This window comes from Branchiostoma belcheri, unplaced genomic scaffold (genome assembly GCF_001625305.1).
Source record: "Branchiostoma belcheri isolate BF01 breed outbred unplaced genomic scaffold, Haploidv18h27 scaffold71, whole genome shotgun sequence".
Taxonomy (NCBI): Eukaryota; Metazoa; Chordata; class Leptocardii; order Amphioxiformes; family Branchiostomatidae; genus Branchiostoma; species Branchiostoma belcheri.
In genome coordinates this window covers 1,724,861-1,731,489 of record NW_017804365.1, presented here as the reverse complement: position 1 = coordinate 1,731,489, position 6,629 = coordinate 1,724,861, and the positions used below count along the sequence as shown (strand labels likewise).

General features: G+C 47.1%; 1 pseudogene; it reads right to left on the bottom strand.

Moving 5' to 3' along the window:
* Positions 1-346: 346 nt before the first annotated feature.
* Positions 347-6,629, bottom strand: part of LOC109484904 — a 94,264-nt pseudogene continuing 87,981 nt past the window's right edge.

The following is a 6,629-nucleotide window of genomic DNA, read 5'->3' as shown; positions in this document are numbered from 1 at the left end:
AGACAGCCATAATCAAATCGCTTGACCTCCCTTTGTTGTATACAAAGTATCTCCAAATATAAATTCTGACCAATTTAATCCGATGCGCTAGGCTTGCTTTCCTTACAATCTCTGCCAACGTGGCCTACTTTATGGCACCTAAAGCATTCATCACCCGGCCTCGAGTTGGCCTGTCGTCCTTGCCTTTAAAAGCTATTACCATAAGTGTTGGCTCTAGAGGCTTTACTCTTAGTTGCGCCAGCCCTGGGCATCTGGCCGTGGTACTCTTTACAAACTGAGCTATAACCTTATCCGGCCGTTTGACTAGGCCGCTCCCGAAATAGCTCTCTCTGCTTGCCGGGGCTACCAGCCCCTCCCCGAGGGCCAGGGCCCGGTGGGTCGAAGGCCTCCACTGGTCGCCCTGCGTATCGCACCAGATCCTCCCTGATATCCGTGGTACGCTCCTGCTTCTTCAGCTCTTGGACCACATGTAAGGGTGTTGCCATAACCCGCATAAACGACACAAGTCCAATTAACGTGTGTCATACACATGCAAATTGCAACCTCAAACGCTCCCGCTCACACACTGCACGTGTAAGCAACTTCTCATGAAGCGTTTCCGAGCCAATGTACTTTTATACCGACCGCTCCGTACGCCCCAGGCGTACAACGATCCGTACATCTCGGCTCCGCGTGCCCTTCACGCTCACCACGCGGTACCCCAGCGTTCACCTATTGAACGCCTTACCGCTTGTAACACATTACAGGGCGCCTCGCCCTACACGTGAGCTACACGATGGATAAAACCATCCGCACACCCGGTGTGCTCGTAGCTCACCACGGGAGTAATACCACTTTGTAACACATTACAGGGCGCCTCGCCCTAAACGTGAGCTACACGATGGATAAAACCATCCGCACACCCGGTGTACTCGTAGCTCACCACGGGGATAATTAGGTATCCACGCTAGGAAACCACACCTGCGCCTCCAGGTGGGAATGTGCGCCCTGCGCAATCAAGTCTGCACGTGCGCCATTCCCCCTACATTACAAAATTTGCATACAAATCCGACCGAGGTTCTTCATACTGACTAAGGCGATGTACGAAATCAAAACAATGCTACCAACACGAGCAACGTACCTTTACGAAGCTCACACACGAGATAAAACAGTCAAATACGTGGTAGCAACCAAAAGCCATTCCTTCAAAATTCCGGCAAATGCAGAAAATTCGACTGCAAGGACTGTGCCCTTACCGCCCGCGCCGCCTGGGGCTGCTCTAGCGCCGGCCCCGGCTGCGGGTCCGCTGGAGCTTGTGCCACGCTTGCTCCTGCCGAGCGGCCCGCTGTCCCTGCGGTGCATCTTGTTGTCCCTGCGGTGCATCTTGTTGTCCCTGCGGTGCATCTTGTTGTCCCTGTGGTGCATCTTGTTGTCCCTGCGGTGTATCCTGTTGTCCCCGCGGCGCATCTTGTTGTCCCTGCGGTGCATCCTGTTGTCCCTGCGGTGCATCCTGTTGTCTCTGTGGTGCGACGTTGTTCTGCGGGTCTGGCGGCTGAATGTGTTCCACTCCTCCCTGCTCGGGTTGGCGTTGTTGTCCACCCCTCCTCGGCACGGAGGTTCCAGAAGCGCTCGGTTACTGAGACATGTTGTCTGACAATGACATAAATATAACACGTCAGAACTTGGACTCTCAACTAAGTCCCCCAAGCCAAGCAAGAGTCCGCCACGCGAGGTAGTTAGGCCAGGTCGTGGACGCTTCAGGAAACTTAACTTGAGCTTTCCTCCCCGTTGCAAACATAACAAGCCATACCACCCCACACAATCCCGCAAATGAGAAAACAAGCATTCACATGTAAATGCAGGGTCTCAGGTGCGTAAACCGCCTCTGAACAGTAAAATCAAATGGAGAAAGCAAGGCGCAAACAAACGCCCAAAATACTTGTAAAACCCGTCCTAAACGGGAAATCTTTACCACCGCCACACCCAAACCTTTGGAGGCGACTTGGTCGTGCTCCGAACTCAGTCCGCGTACACGTGGCTGGGCTACTGCTAGCCGAAGAGACTGCCTCTCTGGCAAAACTGGCGATGCTGGCGTGGCGGTGTCTCCGAATGAAAGGGCAGAATGGAGTGCGCGCGCGCCTTATAAGGGGTTGATTGGTGACGTCATTTCGGATGACCAATCACAGTGCAGTGAAGATAGCATTTAATAATATGTGCATGACTGTCTCAGCTACCCACATGGCCAAAATTGATGAAAATCCGTTGGGCCTTCTTTAGGTTATTCTCTTCCAACATTGTGGCTACATGCAGGGGGCCCAACCAGTTCTGCTAGCAAAAAATACAGACAGGAACACCAAAACTAATATCCGCTTAGACTCTGACTGAGAGATATGTATGCAAGTATGCCGAGATGTTGGCTACTACAGAGAGACTACCTGTGTCCTAACTGTCAGCTGCTTGACCTAATGAGCCTGGCTAGTGGATGAAATGATTTAGTATCATTATGACCTTACCTTCACATGTTGGTTGTTCTCCAGACCAAAAGCCAGACCGCAGACACTCTCTTTCCTCCGATCCGACCAGATCATATCCTGGTTTGCATCTGAACTTGACTACATCTCCCTTGTCATAGCTGGCTCCTTCCTTCACTCCATTTATAGGAACTCCCGGGTTGATGCAGTAGGATTCTGTCAATAGTAGGCAAATGGCAGGCGTTATGTTCAGTTTTCTTAGGGCTTTTTTACTTGTAGCAACACGAAGAAAAATGTTACTACATGACATACAATCTCGTCCATACTCATCAAGGCACATGAAATAATGAATAGAAGGTTAAATCCGTGGAAGAAATTGAGACTGAAAGAATTATTTAGCATTTTGGTTGAAGATGAATCAGCAGTTTTGGTGTAGCCTGGGTTCCAGACGTGACTGTTGCCAGAGTCAGTACACAGGCCAGCTCCTTGGAACATGTCCCCACAGGCCACTTTACCACACTCCCTCAGTTAGACCCCTAGCAGCAGCGTCTAACAGAGGGACTGGCCTGTGTACTGACCCTGACAACAGGATAGTTTTGTGGAGCTTGATACTGTATGAATGAATAAGATGGTGATTTGGTGATTTTAGAATTCAATCACTCCTAACTCTGCCCTGATGGCCATGACAATCACTAGAACACTGCAATGGTGTCTCACCAGTCTGATGGATGCCCTAGGCTAATAATAAACATTGTTAAATTGCAATAATGTGCAACGTACAAATACAATATTAGTTGTGGGAGGTATGGTAATGTCAGACATTGAAATGTTCATTGACTGTTGACTTACTTCCATCATCACAGGTGGTGAGAGTCCCGTTCCACTTGCCTCCTGCACTGCACCAGCGTTCGGAAGAACCATGCAGGGTGTAGCCTGCCTGACATCTGAACTGCACCTTATCACCAAATCTGTAGGAACTGCCAACCTTCCTGCCATTCTCAGGGCTTCCAGGATCACTACAAATTACCGCTGAAATCATAAATTGGTGAACATTAGAAGATTGGTGACGCCATTGCTCTCTTACGTCTCTAATTTTTGAGAAACAAAAGTAAAAACCCAAACTACCAGCTGTGCAGGTAAAAAGCAGGTAGATAAAGTTGTTAAAAAAACCTCTAAAACCAAAGTCAAGACTCAGGACAATTCGGACACAAAAGCCCAAAATGAATTATTTACAATACTTCGAGTTCAACCATCCAAAGCAGGGGAAATGTGGAGTTTTGTTAGTTTTCAGACTTCTGCCAAAGTAGATATCCATGCCATAGAATCTATCTCATTTCAGGAAACAGGCCTGTTCAGCATCCGATGTACTTAGTTTTTCCCATACCTTCGCAAGTGGGTTGAACCCCTGACCACTCTCCAGTCTGCTGACATGTACGCTGACGTGGACCAGACAGTTCGAACCCATAGGCACAGCTGTACTTGACAGTAGAACCAGCTCTGAACTGGATCCCTTCTGCTGATGTCATGTTGGTGTCAGGTGTGCTGAAGTTCTCAAACAGAGGCTCTTCTGTTGAAGTGATGTTAACGACATCCAATGGGATACTAGTGTTCCCAGCAGCATCAGTATGATTGGCTGTGACGTCGCGCAGACTGTCGGGATTGTTCTGAAGTGTGTGGACTGCTCCATTGGCCGGGGCGTCTGGCACCTCACACAGCACCTCTGGGAGGGAACATTTACAAGTTAATTTAACACGTGGATCCTTCCAATTGATCTAACAGAAAGTAAACTTTGTATCCATACTAGACTTCGTAATACAATTACATATGTCACAAGCTTGAATAGTCTTGTCATGGAATGCAGCTGATTGATAGAATTTCCTCATTAATTATACAATCATAAAGACTTGAATAATTATCATGTAACTACGTCAATAATCACTTAAGCTACCTACATACCAAAAATCATGACGGTCCGTCAACTAGCTCTTTAGTTACCCTCGTTTGAATGTTTTTCAACAAATGCCCCTGCAGCTCCAGAACAAACCGTTAGGAGGCCTAAACTCACATCACACCTTCCCGAGTACAAGAGCTACATACCATCAAATTTCGTGATCCTAACATGTCTAGATCATGAGGTATCTAAACCGGAAGTTCCGCTGCTGTAACATTACAAGCCGGAAAGGACCCAAAATCTACTAGTAATCATTTCGAGGTCTCATCAAGACCTATCCACCTACCAAATGTCAAGACGATTATCCATTTAAGCCTTCTGGAGTAATCGTGTTTGCAGACACACACACACACATACACACGCACACACGCACATACACACGCACAAACAGACACACACACACACACACACAAACACAGACACACGCACACACGCACAGACACACACACACACAGACAGACACACGCACAGACACACACACACACACACACACACACACACACACACACACACAGACACACAGACACACATACACACACAGACACACACAAACACGCACACACATACACAGACACACACAGACACACACACATACACACGCGTGCGCACACACGCACATACACACGCAAACACAGACACACACACACACACACACACACACACACACATACACACACACACACACACACACTACACCACACACACACACACACACATACACACACACACACACACACGTACACCACACACACACACACACACATACACACAGACACACACAGACACACACAAACACGCACACACATACACAGACACACACAGACACACACACAGACACACACAACCACACACAGACACACACACACACACACACAAACACACACAAACGCACACGCACACACACACGCACACACACACGTACACCACACACACACACACACACATACACACAGACACACAGACACACAGACACACACAGACACACACAAACACGCACACACATACACAGACACACACAGACACACACACATACACACGCGTGCGCACACACGCACATACACACGCAAACACAGACACACACACACACACAAACACAGACACACGCACACACGCACAGACACACACACAGACACACACAACCACACACAGACACACACACACACACACACACACACACACACACACACACACACACACACACACACACACACACACACACACACACACACACACACACACACACACACGAAGGTAATGATACCCACCCTGACATGACGGGGGAACATGTGACCAGCTGCCGTTCTGCAGACACGTGATGTTGGCAGATCCTCTCAGACCAAAACCGTCCTGGCAGGTGTAGGTGACGTAATCATCCACGTGGAAGGCCGGCGATGCGGGGTTTGTTCTGTTCCCGTTGTCAATCCACCCAGGGTCATCACAGAATACATTTGCTGTTGAGACAGAAAAAACGTTTTTTAAAAAACACAATTGTTTGCAATATTGACAATACACCATCACAAATGAAGATCTGTATATGATTATAATCTGTAAAAAAACTTAGTAAAATAGTAAGGAGTAAAAATACCAGTATATTAATATTCTCCCAGCAGGTGACACTGGTAAAAAAACAAAAGCAAATAAACACGACCCCAGGCAATACATGTTCAAGCATTCGTTTTATAGGCAGACACATAGGGTTACTTCTACTAGAATGTTTGTTTAAATAAAAAGTTACATTGACATTTGTAGAGCTTCAAACATAGCAGAAAATTCATTTCGGAACATGTGAAAAATATGGTCTACTTTAAGGGACAGGTTCACAGCAAAAAAACTAAAGAAAAAAAAGATACTAAACTTGACATTGATGATTAAAAAACACTTCTATTTGCTGCAATATTCAAGTGTTTGTTCGTAATCCTGTCCCAAACGAATTCTTATGCCAAATCAGGGGAAATGGCCCCAAACTTGTTTAGAGCATTATCATGGCAACAACCGGTGTTGATCAGAAAGAACGCTACTTTGATGGGTTGTGGGTCAATTACGGTGTACATACTGTCACACACAAAATTAGGTAATTTTACATGAGTAAAATCTGTCTGTATCTATATCTGTATCGGTATAGCCGGTATAACCGCCTTTCGGTGTAACACACCAGCTATCATAGCCTGGTTACCAAACCTATTATAGCTCCCGAGTCCTACATCCTCTCCGCGGAGAGGATGTAGGAC